We start from the raw sequence: 22,392 nt of genomic DNA, 5'->3' as shown, positions 1-22,392 counted from the left end.
TCTGCTTACTGATTTAATAAGGACACACATAGTTCAGTGGACACTTCTCTGGATGATACAGTGGATGGGGTAGCTGTTCTGACAGCATTTGTAGTTAGCAAATTATATGCAAAATGGTTCTGATAAGACAACCAGGCAAATCTCAACTAAAAAGAAAAGGATGGTTAGATGCACCCTGTAGTAAGGCCCGTAATTTTTTTTAAAGTGCATAAGGGAGCATTCCAAGGGATAGAGCGCTGCTTAGAAATGTAGATGGGATGAACTCATTCTTGCTAGGAGGAACAATACAATTAAGGCAAAAGATTGGGAAGCTCTTCAGGAAACATGTGCTCACTCAGATAGCATTGCTTTCTGGAAATGGATTAATGCCCATTACTTCAGTGATTTGGTTGCCCTGCTGTGGACACCGTAATCACGGTGTACAAATGGGTTCGGAATTTTCACTCCACAGGAGAAGAGGAGAAGGGGGTGAAGGGTACTGATCCTATACAGAACATAGAGGGATTCCCAGCAATTCCCATTGAGTATAGTCTAAGTAAAGTGACTGAAGCAATAAGGGCGAGTAGTAAAAAGAAAGTTCCAGGCCTGGGTGGAGTTTTTTTAGATGGTTTTATAAAACGTACAGAGTTCTGGGCTCCACTGCTGACACATGTCCTTAGAGTAGTTACAGTGTGCGGATCACTACCTACGTATCACAGTCCATATTCGTACCATTCTTTAAAAAGGGGAATAAATCTCACCCAAGTTGTTAAAGACATTTCTCCGTTAGGTTCGACCCTGAAAGTCATAGGAAGGATTGTTCTGGCCAGGTTTAAAGAATGAGTAGAGGACATCATTTGTGATGTACCGTATGGCTTCCGTAAGGAACTCGGGGCATATTATCAAGGGGGTTTATCTCCGCTTTTTTGGCTTTAAAAGCCAAGAAAGCGGGGATAATATTATCTCCCTATTACCTAGCTGTCGCTAACACCAGTTAGCAACAGCTAGTAGGAGATAGCGACCATCTTGGGCCCCGCTGTGCATGTCAGTGATATTTATCACTAATGACGTGCAAAGTGGGCGTGCCAAGATGTTAGCGACTGGAAACATTCGCTAACATCGCTATCTCCTATTACCAACTTTTGGAGATATTCGCGCTAAGCGCGAATATCTCCAAAAGCTAACGCTTGCCCAGAGCAGTTCTTAGCCATGTTATCCAATGGTAAGTGGATAACATGGCTAAGAGCATTAGCTCGTTAATGCATGAATGTCGCTGACTTTTCAGCGATATTCATGCATTTCGGCCGATTTTTATCGCTTAGGAGATAAACCTTGATAATAGCAGGGTTCCTAAGCGATAAATATCGCCGCAGTTCGGCGATAAAAATATCGCCGCTAAACCAACATAGCGTTGGTAATATGCCCCGCTGCACTATGGAGCAGTCTGAATTAACACTTTCTAGTGAATAAATATACTCTAGTTAAAAAAGGAGTTTTTATAATGGCCTTTATGGACTGGTTGTGTAAACAGGTCAATTCTGTGGGGATTTCTATCAAATATGGGTGAGGAGAAGCCTCTTATTGATTTCCTACAACAATTTCATGGTGACACTAAGGTCAGAGTAAGCTACAGCAAACAGGGAGAAGGCACATAATTGTTTGAGGTTAGTGGAGGAGTAAGGCAAGGTTGCATTTTAGTGCTGTTTTTGTTTACACTACACATTAATAATATAGAAAGATTTTTAGTGGAAAGACCATAGGATATGCCACATTAAGGAACGTGTCCACTTCCCATACTGCTTTATGCAGATGATGCTTTTGATGGTACACAGTTGCAATGTCCTACAGTGTTCAATAGACTCTTTTACTTATTTTATGGATAATTTGGGTTTGAAAGTGAATAGTGGGAAATAGTTTACCTAAGTGCACTGGAACAGGAAGCAAAACAGCTGGTACGTATTTTATGAATGGTAAAAAGATGTTAGCCACACATACATTGTTGTACCTTGGCTAGTTATTTAGTACCGAAAACATTTGGAAATCCCTGATGGGAACAGAAAGTTTAATTTTCATTAAGCTATTTCATTGGTCTTTAGATTTGTTGAAAGACTGGTCATTAAGCCTTTAAAAGGAATGGTTATTATTTATAAAAGCAAGTGTGTGACTGAGGCAAATTATGGGGCAGGCAGTTAGGGCTATTATAATGTGGATGTGATTCAGAAAGCAGAAAACAGGTACCTGAAAAGGATGCTTGCATTCCCTTCAGTTGTTCCAATTATATTTGCCAGGCTAAACTAGGCATCCCATTCCATGAAGATAAAATTAATTCCTATTGTGGAGAGTGGTGTGGATAAAAAAGGTCGCCTCATTGAACAGGTAGCTAATAGGTGGGCTGTTTGGCTTTGGAGTGTGCACTGCAAATCGTTTGGCTGATTTACATTAAGAAAGTATGTGAGAGCATTGGATTACTTACCTTCTTTGAGGACCCAGAATTGATAAGGAGAATAACTAAAAGTGATCTCTCTTCCATGGTTACTAAGGTGAGAATAGAAAGAAGGAATGACAGGAAACTAAGTAAAATGTCTGTGGCAGCATACAGTCACTTGAATTTAGCCCCTGGAATACAGCCTTATCTCATTATGATACTTACGGTGCAACATCGGTTTTTATTGACTAGATTTCGGTTGAACACTATACATTTTCCATATGTTTATAATGACTAAAATTCCTCTATAGACACCTGACACCTTGCCCATGTGATAACTTTTCTGAGCACTCCACACTTCATGTAACCTTGTTTTTGTGGTTTTTCATGTAGCCCCAAGAAAATATATATTATATTGTTGATGAAACCACTACATGTTGTACAATGTAGTTGGGCTTTGATGTACCTTCAACAATTTCATTCCTGTTATATTTTTTTTCAATAGTTACATTTTTTGTACATTTCAAGAAAATTAGAAAGATGGGTATTGCAGTTTGGAGAAGGAATTCATCGATTTTATTTAAATGTTTTAATAGTGATACTATCTTAGGATAGAACATGTGTTTTATGGTGTGCCATATATGAATTTCAGTATACATAAGGTGGCAAGTATTTGTATATTATATTTATATTATATAATGTGCAAAAGGAAAATTGCATAGAGATGTCAGGTGTATTGTATATTATAATAATGTTGATTTTAATAAATTTATGAAATTTGATAAGATGATGTTTATCTTTTACAGTTAAGGGCCTGATCACGAGTTTGGTAGTGTGGGAGTGTGTCACCATGCCACTGCCCTGCTCCCACACCCCCAAACAGGGCCTCCGGCCACCTGCCAGATTACGAGTTCCCTCGTAGTCTGGCGGCAGACCTTCAGTGTTCCCACAGCAATGCCTTTCAAATAGCACCCCAATGGGAACCTCAAATCCTGTTCCTGCAGGCCATGGACTCTGAAGTCCATGCCATGTAAGGAAGGGGGCGCATGCAGACAGCTCTGCATGCATCCCATCGGACTGAGGAAGGGTCCCTTTGTTTCCTCACTGCCACCCTTTCCAATTCGGGCTCACTGCCACGGTTAGGGTTACAGTGAGGAAACTCGTTATATGCTTGGCAGTGCCCAAGGCTGCACCGCCAAGCATATTGCGGCCTCAAGACCACCGGACTAGCACCAGGGATCCCAGATCTCTGACGGCTATGGTGGTCCTCTCACAGTCCAACAGCTGTATTCATAATATGGCGCTCAGACCACTGGTGCGGTGGTCCATGACCACCACCGCTCCTCCACCCCGAGTTTGGCCATTGAACCGCCAAACTCGTAGTTAGGCCCTAAGTTAGCCGAATAAAGTATTATATGAATTGATTTAAAATGGAAAATCATAAAAAATAATGAAATGATGTTAGTAAACCTCTGTGAGTGCCATGGAGACATAGGTATTGGAAAAAGGAATCAATATCTGTCCCACAATGCATTTCATTATGCACAAAAAGGATTGTTCTCTATAAGAACACCAGAAAAACGTATATAAGCTAAATACTATGTAGAAATTACTACCCAAGGCCACCAAAAAGAAAAAACACAGTCATTTAAGAATAGAAGATTCTGAAATGTTGCACCCGTTAGACGAGTTAGCAAATGATAAGAAAATAGGGGGCCAGGACACAACCTTCTCTGACCCCCTTCCTTATTGGAAAAAATCTTGTACACTCTCCATCTTTGCAATAGCGTACTTTAGCCTTTGCATTCTGGTTTGATTCTTTAAGAAAGTCTACTATGTTATCATTCACTCCTATTTCATGGAGGATCCCCTACAGCCTCTCATGCACCACGCAGTCTATGGCCAAAGTTAAAACTACGAAGGGTAAAAATAGCCTTCCTTTCTTTAGGTTAACATATTTCCCTATTAGAATGCTCAAATTAAGGCTTTGTTCTACGGTTCCCAAACCTTTATGGAAACCGTATTGCAAATCTGATAGGATCCGATTTTCCTCACCCCATTCTTGTAGTCTTCCCAGTATAATACGCCCTATAATCCTCGCAGAAAAATCTAATAAAGATATTGGACATAGCATGCCGGGTCATGTCTGTTACCCTTTTTGAATATTGGCACTAAGATTGATTAGGTCCAGGTCTCAATATGCTTTGAGGAGCAACTAGCCCTTAGTGTTTGCGTCAGTTTAGGGCCCCATAACTCCATATTTGCCCTATACAGATCTAGGGGGATCACATCGGGCCGGGTGCCTTACCCCCCTTGCTTGCCAATATTGCCATGTTAACCTTTTCTAATGTAATTTGAAGATTATTTATAACTGCACGCTGTAAGGGGTTGGGCTTATCCCCATCTTTACCTACATTATTTATCTGATTACCAGAATCATGGTTACTGAAGATTGTGGCAAAGTGTTCTACCCATTGGTCTTCTGTTATGGCTATTTCTATTTTGGGGGTATCCTCTGGGTCCAAAAAGGGTGCCCGGCCAGCCCTCCAGAAAGCCTCCCCGTCCTTAGAGTTAACTGCTTCCTGTAGGGTTAGCCAGTGCCTCTCCTTGAGTTCCCTTTTGCGTTCTTTTATTGCATTTGTTTAGCCCTTCCTTGCCTCCCTCAATGTAATTGGGTTCCTTGGGATGTTGTGGGTCTCTTATTTCAGTATAGAATACGCTTTGGTGCACTTTCAGTCAAAGCAGCCATTGGCTTTTTTCACAGAATTATTGCTAGTCCTCCATAACACTTCATTTATTACTCTGGTAACCTCTTGAAAAGATGCCAGAACTAATTCATTCATTGCATTTTCTCTAACATGGCTTCTATAGGTGCAATGCTTTTTATCACTTTATCACATTCGCCTACTTCGTTCACAAACCCACATATATTAGTACAATTTTTGAGACATAATGCAATATTAAAATCACCCTCTACCCCACAAATGATATACTTATCCCCTCTGGGTTCTTTTGCAAATGCCACTAAGACATTTATTGGTTTCGTAATAATTCTAACTATTTTATCTGACGGTGCATTATTATAGAAATTTATCAGCATCAATCTTTGTTTACTCCCCATACATATCTCCAACAATTGGTAATTAACATCTTCGAGTTTTAATGTGATTTTCCCTATACTTAGCATGTTAGACACATAAATCGCCAGCCCGCCCTTTGCCCTCCCATGTTTTCCTCCAACTGCGGGGGTAAGATAAGAGCGATAACCACTCAAATATGCGGGCTCTTTTAACCACGTTTCCTGCAAAAATATAATTTGAAACCCATCTACAAATTTACGCCACTCTGGAATCCCTAACTTAGCTTGTAAGCCTGACACATTCCAAAAAGTCACTTTTAACAACTTAATATGGTCAGTGCATGTTCCGTCTAAAATATCTGCCTCAACCGTACAGTTGTTAGCCTTAAGTTTTATCGTAGGAGAACCATCTGCCGATATTTCCAGAGAGGGCATGTTTGAAATTTGTGATTGTGGTACTCTATTTTCTTCAAGTCAATCTTGATTGTTTAAACAATACAGACTTTTAAATCGATTTGTTGTGGAGATGCTACAGCGAGAATTTGTCGGATAAGCCCAGTTCGTAAGTTCCCGCTCTTGGGGCGGTTTATATAAATATCCCAGAGTAACCACATCTATACCTCGTGGGTTTATCAAAAAGTTTCGAAGACGTTCCAATATTGTTTGTACTAAATGTGTGGAAGCAAAAGTTAAGACTATACGATCCCCTACTAGGTTTTTAGGAGTTTTCCCCACCCATGGTGTTCTTCTCGCCATTTTAAACTCCAAGAACAGCGCTCTATCCAGTCTTGTCTTTATATTTAGCCAGTGTAAGGATTTATTTATCAGGTTCTCCCAAGATTCTCTTTCTTGGCTAGTTAACTGCAGGACATTTGTCAGAATTATAGAATATGGCATTGTTTCTGGGGGGAGTTCTAAGCAATTTATATTTTGCCCGTTATTGTTCTGTGTAGGGCATGGTAGGGTTGGCTAGCTTGGGGATAATGTGTAGTAACTTCTCTCACTTTGGTACTCGGCAGATTGTACCCATCATTTGTTTGTCTCATATTGTACTGTGGTGGGAAACATTGGCCTGTTGGCAATCTGTAGGCCTTAAAATCCTGGGGGTCATACTGCCTTTCATTTCCTGGATCAACTCTTTCTCTCGTGTCTACATTTTTCTTATTTGCTAGGATGCTTGTTACTGTCAAACTCGTCGCTATTTCATGCAATCTTGGTCTCCTTATAGCTTCAGTATTACTATTTACCTGGTCATTACATACTACACTTTTCCGCTGAATCTTCTGAAGGATTATTTCAATCTTTTTTAATCTATCATCCAACTTACTCAGTGCTTCTTTGATTACCAATTCTAAATCCTTTATGATCAATGGAAAGTCATTTAACCCGCTGTTACTATGACTGTGACTTGGCTCCTTCTGTGTGGGTTTTTTCCCTATTTCTCTTGTTTGTGGCTGATTTGTTAGCTTTTTTCTTTTTGGTACTTTTTTCTGTTGTCTTGAGGAGGTTGTATTAGAGTCTAGAAAACCCCCTTTTTCTGAACCATTCCCACCCTCAGGATTTTTCATACGCTTTGAGGGCGGTTGATACCCTTCCTCGTCATCGTCACTAACCCACACTTGAACTGATGTTAATTAGACAACCATTTTTAGTCGGTGTTTTCGTTAAAGATTTCTCTACTTATCCCTTTTCGCCCAGAATAGTAGATGGTTGTGACTCTCCCCTGACTTCTGCGTTGAGTGTCTCTTCCGCTGTACTGATTTGCCTTTCAATGGCCCCCACGGCGCCCGTCAGATAGTTCAATAAGGAGGTACTGTTTTTTGGGTCCTTTTTTGAGACCAGGGTTTTCCCTTGTGTTTTAACAGATTCTGTCATTAGTTTCCACATCTTAATAATACAAAACGGGTTATACTATAGTACTTTCAACGGGTCACCAAGCTTTTGTTACACCAAGTTACCAAAAAAACTTCTTATACATCACCGTCTCAAATTTTCGGCCGGCTTCCGGGAGTAAAGACTTCCCAGCTAGTCTTGCCGAATAGATTTCCGGTACTCACCGAACCTAACCGTTTACATCACTGGGATGAGATGGTAGGGCCAAGGGGGGAGGCCCAGTCTGGCCTCCTCCCATCACCAACGGGCACAGACGGGCCTGCCCTTGGCCCGGGCTTCGCCCGGGTGCGCCTGCGTTGATCCCATGCAGCGGGAGCTGGAGGCAGGCTTTGTGCACCGGCTGTCGCGATTCTAACGCGGCCGAGGTACAGGAGGCAGGCAGGGTCCAGCAAAATAAGTGATACGCTCCCGCACAGCGGGAGCTGGAGGCAGGCTTAATGCGCCGGCGGGCGTGATTCTAACGCGGGTCTGGCAGCGGTTCCCTCTGGGCTGTGGAGTCCTGAGGTACAGGAGGCAGGCAAGGTCCAGCAAAATAAGTTACACGCTCTTTCAGGATTCAATGTATCATGTAGCTAGGGTGGCGGCCACTGAAGTTGAACTGCAGCGTAGTAAAGCTCATAATTGGGGGCACCTAAGCCTCCCACCTCCAATGCTGGAGTCATCGTCTCGATTGCTACCCTATGTCTCTTAGCAACTCAGATCAGGGAGGAGAGCAGTCGCCGCAGTTCCCCAAAGAATTGTTTCTTCAGTATCACCAGAAGTGCTGAAAAAAAATAAAAGAGTTGGGGAAGTATTAACATCTTCGCTGTGGACGCCCTACCCATAGTGGCAACTGCGTCCAAAAGGGCAGTGACTGCCAGACTGAGGTGAGCACCTTACAAAGGTTACTATCTATCAGATCTTGTTCAAGATGGTTAATATGGACCCCTAGATATTTGATTATGTTGTATGCCCATGGTAGGGGCAAGTTTACTCCTAGAGTACATAGTGGAGCAAGCATCTGCAGCAGTGAGAAAATGCACGATTTCTCTCAATTGGTCCGGAGTATAGATTTATGGCCAAAATCGTCAAAAAAACGACATGACCACCAAACCGACATGACCACTGGTAGAAACAAGGGGTCTGCTTTCAAATAAATAAGGTTATCATCAGCATATATGGAAACTATCTGTGGGTGATCTGCGACCCGATATTCCCATGCAATCGCTCGCCCAGCAGCAGATAAGCTAACAGTTTTATGGACAGGGCAAATAATAAGGGAGATAGAAGGCAATCCTGTCTAGTTTCTTGTTCAATGGGGAAACTATCTGAAATAATATTGTCTGTGTGTACCCTGGCCATGGGCTAGTCATAAAGGACCTGTATCAACTTGCTGAATCCCGGGCCAAATCCCAGTCTCTGTAAAACTTCCTGCAGGTAGCTCCATCCCAGGGTGTCAAACGCCTTTTCAATGTCTAATAAGGCCACCCAACATTGAGTGTCCATCCTTCGCGCCCAGGCCTTAACACTGCATAAATAACAGATGTTCTTACCCAAAATAAACCTATTCTGGTCCGGTGGACCACCATGTGTACCATCAGGGTCAATCTATTTGCCAAAACCCTGCCCAACAACTTGCAATCAGGGTTAAGTAGAAAGAGTGGACGATAAGATGCCACCTTGACTGTGTCTATTCTGGGTTTCAGTAGTATTGTGATTAGGGCTACTCGCATGCTATCCAAAAGTCTACCACGCTTGCAGGATTAAGCACATATATCCAATAAGTTTGGGACTAAAATGGAGCAGTACGAGACATAGAACGCAATAGGTAGGCCATTGGTGCGAGGTGTCTAACCGCTTGCTATGTGCTTAATGGCCAATGAAACCACCTCAAGAGTCAGAGAGGCATCTAATTTCTGGACCAACAGTGGACTGAAGAGTGGTGTCTCTGCAGATAAGCGAAAATCGTCTCCGGAGTTAAGTCCTGCAAATTCCGGTATAACCCACTATTCCATTTCTTATAGTGCATTTGATTTGTTTACCCTGTCCAGGTAAACCAGATAGTCAGTTATATTTTTAGTTAGGCTTATTGTATTTAGTTTTGTTTTTGTTTTGAACTGCATTGTGATTGGTTGGTTGGTTTGTTGTGACAATAATATGCATTTAATAGAGCTATGTTGAGGGAACATGGGTTGTGCTTTGAAAGTTCCAAAATTCCTTTTTGTGAATCAGCTAAAATAACACTTGAAGGTTCACCTACGCACGAGATGTTGCTAAATGCAGGACTTCATACTTGTTCGTAGCTTAAAGATTGGAATACGATTACTGCTGGTGATAAATATATTCAACTTCCTTTGAGTAGCATCTTTAATGTGAGAACAATAGTGTATTTTTGGCATGCTATGTATGAGGTGAGGCCCCAGACGAGACCTGCACAGTTCGAAGCTTTAAATGAGTGGCATCATATTGAAGGGTAAGAAAATTATAAAAAGTCAGGTTAGAAATGCAGTAAAACATTGGCTGGATGTGAGATGGCGTATGCAAAAGATTTGTGGAGAGATAACACGCTAGAAGGTGTACACCTGTTCCATGTGATTGTTAAAGAAAGAAAGTCATTCTGATGAGTAGAATGGATTCTTAGACGATTATTCATTACAACTCCATATAACGATGAACCAAGACTGCAAGAGAAACTCATGAGAGAGGATCTGGAGAGCTGAGTCCGCACGAAAGTGAAACAGGCTCAGGGCGTGGCCGAGCCGGCGGAAAAGATGGCCACCCGCAAGTGAAGCTCTAGTGGACAGCCAGCCTTAAGGACAATTTCTCCCGCACTGCGTTCTCGTTCGGCGCTAAAATCCCTGGGTCCGTGTGCCTGAAGCGGAGTGGCGTGTGACCTGCTGGGTGCTGGGTTCCTGCACCACACTGATGCGGGGCATCGTCGAGCCCAAGGCGATGTGGGGTGGGCCGGCTCTGCCGTGACGAACATTCATGCGTATGCCTCTCCCTCCTGCTGCCGCTGGGGAGCTTCATGAGGCCACAACTCAGCAGGTCAGACCCGCGATCTCTGCGTTGCTCCCCTGCTGTCCCGGTCTGATGCGGTGACTGGCCTTGTCGTTCCGGCCCGCCACTCTGCTGCTGTGAGCCCCAATGGGGACAGGGCCCTCTAGACTCGGCTGAGGTGGGTTGGGCACTGGCCTGGCACTGCGGCAGCCATGGGGGGATGGGTGTGAGTGCAGCGGCCACCAGAGGCATTGCGGCGGCTTTGTCTACCCGCAATTAACCCCGTGGGCACTGTGGGCACCGTGGGAGTGTAGTGGCTGGCACTGTTACACCGATGCTGGACCGCCCCACAGCACACGCTTGCTGAGACTGACTGGGGCGACTAATGGATATATGTGGCCTGGTGTGGCCTCCCATTAAATGTCTTTGATTCCATCATAAGAGCTCCACATGCACTGTGATTCTCTCTCTCTCTGCTGGTACATTCACACAGCCCCTGAGGCCAGGAGCCATTTTCTGCTGATTGGACTGTGGGCCTGCGCTTTCACCCAGCCTTTGCTTTATTTGCCCCCTATCCCCTTACACTGTCTGGTTGCTTGTTGTCTGCACTCACAGGCGTCCTCACTATTGACTTTGGGCCTCTCAGCACTGCCTGGATCCGCCCCCCTCCTTTGTTATTCTGCTTCCTGTTCAGGGCATGGAGCGCAGGGACCCTAAACAGCGTACCCTGCCCTTTGAGCCAGTGAGCGACAGCATGGCATCACACAGTTCGGGTGGGGCTGAGGGGGGTCCTGCCGCTGCACCTCCTGAGGCCCCAGAGGCCTCTGTCGCTGCATTGCTGCAAGAAATGAAGGTGGGATTTAAGGCGCTTGACTCTTGTTTTGATTCCCTAGATCAAACGATCGCATCCTTGGGCGCCAAAGTGCATGGTCACGACAAATGTCACGCAGGCTCGCGTCTCTGACCTGGAGGAAGGAACAGCACAGTCACTGAAGCGCTTGGAGTGGGAGGAACATTTACTCAAGGAAGTGGCTATAAAAAATTAGGATTTGGAGGCGCGTGGACGTTGCAACAACGTCCGCATTATGGGGGTCCTGGAGATGACGTCCACTGGCAGAATGGACCTTTTCATAGAGAAGCTACTTACGGATTTGTTTGGGAGCGAGGCATTTATGCCTGGCTTTGTTGTTGAACGGGTCCACAGGTCTTTTGGTCCTAGGCCGAATCCTGGCCTCCTTTCTAGACCCATCATAGCACGCCTGCTGAATTTTAGAGACTGGGACACGGCACTCCGCCTGGCATGAGAACGTGGCACGATTGAATGGCAGGGGTCCAAGCTGTCATTCTACCCAGACTTCACTCCAGTGGTACAAGAGGCCCGGCACAAATTCTTGGGGTAAAGGCTATGTGTCAGAATCTTGGACTCAAATACAACATGCTATACCCCGCGAGACTGAAAGTAGATGTGGGAGGCAGATCGCGAATATTTGATTCCCCTGCAGAGGCCCAGGAATTTTGCTGCACGCGCAAGTCATGAGCCTCGCAGAACTCGGCAGGAAGTGGGCTTGCTTCCCCACATCACAGTGGATTAGATGGCAGTGTGGAACTCTTTTCGAACACTGGCGCTGAATGAGAGCACTACATGCCACCATATTTGGTTTGCACTGTTTAATTGGGAAATTTATTTGTTTGATCAGTAATTTTTCATTGTTGTGGCATTAGGCCGGCTGAATCCTGGGCTGCCACCCCCTCTGGTGTATCTTACAATTGGTTCTTATCTCTTGAGGCCCACTTATTGGTCCTCAACTAGTAGCCTGGTGATAGTTATGATTTCCGAGTACATTATGTTGTCAGGGGTGGGCCACCTTGGGGCTAGTAGGTGGCTGGGTGGGGAGTGGGGGGTTTCAGGGAAGATTGCATATCACGAATGTTCTAACTTACACTTAGTTTGCACATTGCTTACTGCGTTATTGCCGCATTGCAGCCATGACAGGATTGTGTTCTCACAAGATCTCAATGTCTCGATTAGATAATGTACAGAGGCCTTCTGCCCTTACCCTTATGACCTGGAATGTCCGGGGCCTTAATAATACCCGTAAGTGAGGTCAGGTGATCCACTACCTCCTTAGACACAAGGTCGACATAGTGTTCTTGCAGGAGACTCACCTCCCCCCCACTGATTCGGCTCAATTTGGCGTCAGCTGGGGTGCTCACAGATATTTTTTGCCAATTGTAGCAGTTATGCTAGAGGTACGGCTATACTAATACACAAGAGGATCCCCTTCACTCTTCTTGCCATGACCCTTGACCCGGTTGGTAGATTTGTAATTGCCACGAGGACTCTGTGCGGCTATAAGGTCACCCTGGTTAATATCTATGCTCCTTACATCGACGATCCAGATTTCTTTCACGACCTGGATGCCTGGATTGCAAGACATGATCCTCAGGCGTTACTTCTTGGGGGGGATCTAAATTTGTTGATGGACCCGGCTCTAGATAGTTCATCCAATGCATCAGACACTAAACCACGGGCGAGGAGTGCCCTTATGGCCCTCAGGACACATTACTCACTGGTTGATATTTGGCGACAGCGCAACCCCACTCTCACCATCTACACCCATTTTTCTGGCCCACACGGCACCTGGACCAGGATAGATTACTGGCTCCTTTCTCCCCACATCATGGGTTGGTACAGTTCCCTCCACACACTTCCCAGCACGTTCTCGGACCACTCCCCCATAACCCTTCACTTACTGTTCCCGCGTCCAGAGAGGTACGAAAGACAGTGGCGGTTCACCAGTAGGGCCCTCCTGTACGAAGTGTTTAAGGCAGAGCTGCAAGAGGCGATCGAGGACTATTTCGAATTAAATACTGGCTCGGTGGACATGGCTGCTGTGCTTTGGGAGGGATTCAGGGCAGTCATTCGGGGAGCATGCATCTCCAAACAATCCGGAGTACTCCGTGATCTCTGCAACACATTGACCCGCATTGAGCAAGATATTTCTAGGCTGGACGCACAACGCGTCTCCCTTCCTGGTCCACATGACCAGCCAGAACGGCTCGCACTGCTGACTGAGTGTAGGGACACGGCGGAAAGGGAGACATTATATATGGGGACGTATCAGGCGGCACGTAGATATGGCGAGGGCGAACGTCCTGGCAGAGTTCTTGCACAAATGTTGAAACCACCCTACAGCCGTTCCTACAATACTGATCTACACTCTGTTTCTGGGGTCACACTGTCCACCACATCGGCCATCAGGGATGAGTTCCTAGACTATTACACCACATTATACACCTCACGGGCTTACTTGGACGGCGCCGCCCAGACTGCCTATTTAGATGAGATTGCGCTGGTGTTCCTTGAAAAGTACATGCTTGGCTTTATGGCTGAGCCCATATCAGTGACGGATGTAGATATGGCCATAGATACCCTGCAAAGCTCCTCCGCCCTAGGACTTGACGGCTTTCCTGGGGATTTCTATAAAGAATTTAGGGACATATTAGCGTTAATCGAGGTCTATGCATAGGCACTAGAGAAGCACATTTTCCCTCCTACATTGCGAGAAGCCGTAATCATACTTCTTCCGAAACCCGGCAAAGATCATAAACAATGCGGCTCCTATCGACCGCTATCCTTTCTAAATTTGGACTACAAAATCCTAGCCAAAGTGCTAGCTAATAAACTCTCACAACTCATGGAATACATTATTTCTCCGATGCAGTCAGGTTTAGTTCCCCGGCGATCCACATCCCTGCACCTCCGCACGTTGTTTGCGGTTCTGCAGGGAATACGCCTGGAGGACCCTGCGGCCGTGGTGCTATTAGATGCCAAAAAGGCATTAAATTCTTTGGAGTGGCCTTTCCTGGTGGAGGCGACGCAACGCATGGGTCTACCCCATGGCTTCATCTCCACGGTATTCTTCTTGTATAGTCAGCCTTCGGCACGTCTTCGGCTAAACGGCATACCTTTCCCAGCCGTTCCGGCTGTACTGCGAGACTAGGCAGGGCTGCCCCCTGTCCCCGTTTTTGTTCATCCTAGCCATGGACTCCGTGGTCATACATCTCCAGAAACGTCATCTCCATAGGGGACTACAGTTTAATACTGGACCCCTACTCGCCTCTCCATATGCCGATGATACTATCCTTTACATCTGTGAGCCATGTATCAATCTTTCCCTTCTTATACGGGAGATCATTCGCTTTGGCCGTTTCTCTGGACTTGGTATCAATTGGCACAAATCCATCATTTTCCCACTCACAGCAAGCACTGCCCCATGGGAATGCGAATTTACCCTGGAGGGGTGCCAAGATTCGGTAAAGAATCTTGGTTTACATATGCACTTAGACACCCCTCAAATCAATTATGGACAGACTTTGGAGCTGGAGGATCAGATCAAGTGCTGGCTGAGGTTGCCCTTGTCGCTGGCTGGTCGGGCACCATTCTGAAGATGGTAGCTCTTCCTAAATTTGTATACCTTTTTAATAACATCCCGGTCCCGCTATCTGCTGGTTTCTTCCATACTTTGCGGACTCTCATGACCAGGCTGGTATGGGGTGGGAAAAGACCGCAAGTTCTATGGACTACGATGATGCTGCCGTATGAAAGGGGCGGGTTCAATGTGCCGGACTTCCATCTTTACTACCTAGTAGCACAGTGACAATATGCGTTTACTTGGTTTCATCCTGATGCACGCATACCCTTCCTGAGGCCAGAGGCTGACCTGCTACTCCCTGACAGATTATGCGAGGTACTGCCTACTGGCTTACCACGCGACAAGCACGACATACCGACGTGTCTACAACTGCATGGGCGTGGAATGGGCTGAAAAGGGTACTGGCGCCCCACACTTATACTCCTCTGCCCTGCCCTTACCCAACACTAGATGGGTCCCCGTTACTGGGGAGAGACTGGTGCAGAACACATTGTCCAGGCTGGGGGTTACAAAGGTGGGAGATCTGTTTCCCGGGGCCATGTATTCTCACTAGATGAAGACGTCTGGTTCACTGATTGTGACTTCATGACGAATTTCCTGTTGTGCCGCATTAAGTCTTCACTGCGGGCTGCCTTCCCCACGTACCCGACTGAGCCCGATTCTTTCCTTCTACGTACACTGGTGTTGGAGTCCTCCGGCGGGACACACCTTATCTCTAAAATGTACAAGGCTTGCGCCGAAATGCTGCCGTCGGATGACTCCGGCCTAAGACGGGCTTGGGAGGTGGATACAGAGTGCACAATCACGGACGAGCAGTGGGCCAAGTGCTGCGTCTGTAAACATCAAGAAGACTACAATTCCCAGCACCACCTGGGAATTTTGTAGGTGCAATTCGTTGTCGAACATCATTGTATATTTGAAGTCAAACTTCATAAGTGACTACCATTCGTGACCTTTAATGGGCCTAACAATCACATTTCCAGCTTGTAAATAATTCATTAAATGTGTAATCTCGAGTTGGTGCGCACCCATCACAGGCTGACTACAATTCCCATTGAAATCGGGATTTTGTAGTCACAACTTCCGCTTAATTTACGTTGCGCCCGGATGCGGCCCCAGCAGGTGTTCAGGTCAGCGGCTTCGGCGTCGTGCTGCAGAACGCAGATTACTGTCGGTGAAAGGTAGGATTTCTTTCTGTAACGTCATGCACGGACTTGGCGCTTCACAATGCGGTACACGTTTCCCTAACACACCTCATGTTTGGGTTTTGCAGGAAACAACACGAGCGTGATTGACTCTAACCCCCCTTTCATACACGGTGCCCCGAGACTGCGATCAAGGTAAATCCTCCCCCTTGGTCCATACAATTGCTTGCTAACAGATAGATAGACTGGCTCAACAGAAGGGTTTATAGTAGCATTTATTTTGCCTCCACACAGGATAGTGTGATCTGCTCACCCATTCAATTAAAGAACTGCTTCCACCCGACCAGGGGCCTTTGTGAGTATCCTTTGCCCTGTGCGCAGCTTGTGATTAGCGTGAGAAGTGCTTGGGTTATCATGACCGTCAGATAATGGTGGCTTGTTTATTTTTGACACAATGTCTCTCGTCGGATTCAGTTTTGTGACTCCTCTCCATAGAAGGAGGTAAGAGGTAGCGGCATTCTGTAGGGGGTGTCTAATGATTCATAACTAAGGGATGGTTATAAACAGACTTTTCTGTTTCTTTCCACAGTCATGAGGTCCTGATGAGAACTCCCAAACCATTTGGAGTTTGAAACACGTAGACCGCTAATTTATACGCCATAAGATCTTAAAATATTAGCAATTTTTGTTCAAAATTACAAATACACAAAAAATATTGTTTATGGTGTGATGAATGTTTTATGTAAATTGTTAATAATTGTTTCATGAGTATGAGAGTGACTGGATGAATGTTGAATGCTTGGATTGATGCGAAATTAATGTATGCTTTGGAATGCTTTTGTATTGTATTTTTTATTCATTGTATATAATGTTTCTGATCGCAGGGATGTAAAGATATGAAAAAAAATGTGTAAAATAATTGACATATGCATCTAAAGTGAATAAAACAAAATGATGATTTAATTTGACTGAACAATTAGTCATAGAGCCCACTTTGGTTTGATTCCATTGTGCTGTGACAAATAACAGGTAGCAAGGAGAACAGTATTGGCAGTGGTTTTGTTTATTAGAGGGCCAACAAAGGCATTTCACTCAATAGTCGCCATAAGCTGTTACATTTTAAATGTCTCCGCTGTGCTCATTTTACCCCTGCCTTGGCACCCAGGATTGACGCAGGTCGACCACACACTTGCATGAAATGTAATGCACCACATGCTGACTTCATACATTTAGCATGGTCATGTCCCTGCTTACAATCCTATTGGTCAGAGGTGCATGTGACCCTGGGGAAGATAGTAGGACTGCTGATGGTCCCCGTTCCTGAGATCGCCCTATTAGGGTACACTGTACAGATTCCCAAGAAGGTCAGGAAGCTTGCATCTTTGGGGCTGCTCTTGGCTAAATGGCAGGTGGCATTGCACTGGGGCAGGAAGTCTATTCCTAAGCTGCATGATTGGCTGGGGAGCCTGGTACACTGTAACACCAACTCTGAAATATACGCTGATTGTATGCCAGCTAGGTCACGTCCATGTGACATTTGTGGGCAGCTGAAGTCCTATTTTGAGAGCGCAGGGCGGGCCTCTGCCTCACAGGCGAATGCTGGTGTGGTGCCGGAGGGGGTGGGCTAAGGAGGATATTTTTCTTTATTTGTGTTATGACTTCCATTTCCAGGTCGGTGGGTTGCCTTCAGCCTTGGTCCATCACTGTATGTGGGAGACGTCGCTAGTCGTGTTACTTGTGCTGTACTCGGAGACATGGGGTGGGGAGCGGGAGGTGGGGTTGGATTTCCCCTGTGTTGAGATGGTCCATGACATTGAGTAATTTCATGCACATAGATATATATGTTCCTGTCAGGCACGAATTGATTGACATGTCAGATGGCTGTTTGTAATGCAATGTGACAAATATTCTATAACTGGAAAATAAAGTGTTTTAAAAAAAAGGGAAATTAGGCCTGGTTGAGAACCAGGACACCAGTACGCACTACTTGATAGAAGAACACGTGGTTTACTCTATAAAATGTCCATGTGGACTATTATATATTGGTAAAACAGACAGAAAACTTAAGATCAGATTGACGGAACACAAAAGCCGTATCCGCAACAAGAATCTAACAGCCCCCCTTGCTAAACATTGGAACGAAGCTGGACACTCCATCGCCCAACTAAGATTCCAAGTTATTGAAATGGTCCCCCAAAAGTTGGGCATTGACAACGCTAAAATACTAATTCAGAGAGAAACATTCTGGATCCGCAGGCTTCAAACCCTCACCCCAAACGGATTGAATGACAAGTTAGACCTAATATGTTTTCTATAGGTATTCTAAACCGCAAACCACCACTGTCCCCTTGACAATACCCATTCTTTAACTAGACATTGTAATTCATCTATTCACATTCTATACTCCATCCCTGGTCCCACATTAATGCACACCTGATTACTTTTGATTTTGTCCTCACTTTCCTCATCTCACTTTATACAGGCATATGCCATGACAAGATTAAGCCATAAAGGATATATAATGTATTCTATTCGTAGAATGTAAATAGGCAGGTTTGCTTTCACACTTTTTATTTGTCAACAACACTCACAGTGAAATATAAGGTGGTTATATACTTGAGGCAATAAGATTTGCTTGGTTGGAATTATTTGACCCCCACATGTGTTCTAACCTTTTCATTCATCTTAAACTTTTTATTCTCCCTCTTTATTCACCTTAATAGTTCTATCCCATTCACTTCAAATATAGAATTCGCAGTGACTAACACCACTTTAAGATGGCGCCCATCGCCATCTATAATCCCGTACTAACAACCGATCTGCTGAACTAAGATTTCCGTTAGCAATATACTATTAGCGCGTTCTCTCTATTTTTCCGTTCAAAAAATCAACGTTTTATTATTATTATGCGTCAAACCCATTGTGAATCAACACTTATTGAAGAAACAGTCATTCAAATGAAGAAAGGACTAGCCGCTTATTTGTATTACCCACACAAACGCGGAGTCAGGATCACTAGAGTCCGTTTTCGATAGCCGTGCGCACAATAACCTTTTGAATAAAGGAAGGACTAGTTGCCTTCGCATTGCCACTCGGAGAAACGCCGCTACGGGATTACTAAACACCAAGCTCCGGTAAGACTCTTCCCTTGACCGCCAAGCCGAGCATGTCAGCAGCTGTTAGTTTAAATCAAAACCCGCGCAAGCCAGCACTTTTGTATAACATCGTGTTCATTTGTTTATTTTGGCAGATCTTCTCTATTCACCTCTCGAGCAATTGTCGAGTCTGACGTTCACTAAGTAGGACTCACAGGTAAACTTCGCCACTATTGGCACGTTTACTCACTGTAATCATCACTGTTTCGCTACATTGAATAGCATTTCATTTGTTTTTTACACAGGCTCCATGCTATTAAGTCGGCATACATCAGGTGAGGGCTCTCACATATATATTGTAAGCATATACCCTATGCAGCACTGTGTAATGAAAATATTCTAAAACCTTCCACGTACCATATTTTGTTCTTTTTCCCTTCTTTGTTCCCGCAGACTTTATCAATACATGAACACAGGTAACCATATGCTTCATGCAATTTTCTTACACACGTCTTTTGTTTAATAAAACCCATATATTCAAACCCAGTTCTCTTTGCCATGCAGATTAATATCACTCATCTAATTTGGAGAATCATTCAATAGATGTCACCTAGTTTGCGGTAAGACGAATACATCATTTAGAGACTCTTATTTGTGACAGTGCATCAACTGTAAAAAGATTCCTTACTCTTTCTTCTTCTTTCTTTTCTCTATACACAGACCCCTGACGAAGGGGCCTCGCGCCCCGAAATGCATTGGGTGAACACTGAATGTATTGATATTTTGATGTATATGATATGCTTGAAAATAACAATGTATCTGTTGGCAAATGAACATGCGCTAGAACAAATGTAACATGAATATGAATGTTATGTTGACCTAAGATAATTTACTGATGAAAATTAAATAAATGTACTAACGTTCAAATTCTATCAAGTAGTGCGTACTGGTGTCCTGGTTCTCAACCAGGCTTAATTTACCTTATACTCCATAGTTTGCAGGCTACATACCAGCACAGCACACATACCGTAATATCGCTCTACCACACCTAGCAAAAAGAGTGCAGTTACCCTTCCAAATTTACTATATACTCTACTGCAACCACAGGGTACTAGCACCAACCAGAGAAAATGTCGTTTGAATCAATAGCGGCCATCACGGACAACAGAGCCAACACCAAAGTTTATACTGTCGAAGACGCCAATCAGATCTACAAACTGATTAAGGAATCCAAAACATTTGATGCACAAGGAGGAACAATAACACAACAACTGAAGCAACTAGAATATCTAACTCGACGTGAGCTAAACCAGCGATTACACGCAACAACACTCATTCAATACCATCGAGTTAAGCGGATACCTAGAGGACTCAGACTAGCAATAAGACCTATGCTATATAGATTGAACAACAACCAAAAGTTCATGGAAAAATGGTTTGAAATCCTTAACAAATGTTCCCTGGACTTAATACTCTTGTTAGTTGAGGAACTTGCTAAAACCATATCTGATCTGGAAGAGGAAATACACAACCTTAAACGTGACTTATCAGAAAGAATCGAGGATGACGTATGGGGTAGGACCCTCGAAGACATAAACACACGACTAGACAAATACGGCAAAGAACTGGAAGAAACGAAGTTACGTAAATTCAAACGTGACACTATTGATTATAAATTAAATGAGGCCTACACTTGGGCGGAGGTGTACGCGAAGCGACGATTCAACAGCAAAACAAGACAACAACCTACCTCCTCAGATGAAAGTGTAGTTTCGGACAGTGACATAAGTTCAAGAAGGCAACCAGTGGTAACTACACAAACATCAAAACCCACAGCACAACCCTCTGATTTAGCAAGTACTGCAATTGTAGCACTTTCGACTCCTTTTTTAGCTATGGATCTTCCACCAAGCAAACCACCAGAAGCTTCCACAACAACAACTGGAGAAAAAAATCGCGAAGAGGACAGGGAAAGGGAAAAACAGCGGGAGAAAGACAGAGATCTACTGAAGAAAACTGGATTAAGAAGCCAGACCAAGACCTCATAATCAATATCTCATGTTATACTCTTACCGACTTTGAAAAGAAAGTATTAAACAAAGGCACATCGTTTGTAACCACGTACCACACGAATGCCTTGGAAATGGAGGTAGCACTCTTCAAATTTATGAGAATTCTAAGGCTCAAGTACTTTTTCTCAGTCCTGAATCCAGTAGTGGACAACACGGAAACAGACAGACGATTCAGACCAAAGAGCAACTTTATGCCTCCAACATCCCACAAAACTCTAGATACATTCGAAACTCTAGTGAAAGCGGATATGAATAGAATTCAACTCAAAAGGAAAAGCAGAAACCTCACCAGAGCGGAATATAGTGCTCTCCAAAGATTAGCGAATAACAGAGACCTCACATTCCAAAGAGCTGATAAAGGCGGTGCACTAGTTCTAATGGACACAACTTTCTACACACAAAAAGGAGATGAACATGTTCAAGACGTTGGCACATACACCAGACTGGAGCAAGACCCCACCACGAACATATCACAGCATTTAGATAACATTCTGGATAAAGCGGAGGAGCTCAACTGGATTGACAATCCAACGAAACGTTACCTACAGCAACCCTATCCACGCAGGCCAAAAATATACTTTCTACCGAAAGTTCACAAGAGCCTAGAAAACCCCCCCTTCAGGCCAATCGTATCAGGTTGCTCCTCGATCTTCGAAAATCTCGGCATCTACATAGATGCGCACATGCAACCGTTCATGCAAAAATGGACCACATATATAGAAGACACGTCAGACTTTTTGAGAAGCCTAACTGAAGTCACAAAAATGAACGACGAAAATTGGACACTATGCTCGATTGATGTAACCTCGCTTTACACATCAATTCCCCACAAACAAGGGTTGGAAGCGATGGAATGGGCATTACTAAGATCAGAAATACCGGAAGAACTGAAATACTTCTTACTACAGCTACTTGAATTGTGTCTCTTAAACAGCTACTTTGTATGGAAAGAAAGTTTCTACACTCAACAAACAGGTACGGCCATGGGATTCCCAGGAGCCTGCGTCTACGCGAATATCTTCATGGCGAAGTTCGAGCTAGACTTCATACTAGAAGATCCTACATGGCAAGCTGGACTAGTTTATTTCAAACGCTATATTGATGATATTTTCATCATATGGAGACACACATCTGTTGAGCTAGCACGGAATATCAAGAGTTTAAATCTGGCTAATCCTCGAATACAATTCACCCACAGTATCAGTGACACAGCACTCCCCTTTCTGGACGTTCTCGTTGAACTCCAAAATGGATCGATCCAAACCAAACTTTTTAAAAAAGAAACGGAC

The sequence above is a fragment of the Lissotriton vulgaris genome, chromosome 11 (genome assembly GCF_964263255.1).
Source record: "Lissotriton vulgaris chromosome 11, aLisVul1.2, whole genome shotgun sequence".
NCBI lineage: Eukaryota > Metazoa > Chordata > Amphibia > Caudata > Salamandridae > Lissotriton > Lissotriton vulgaris.
Note: the sequence above shows the minus strand (reverse complement) of the source record.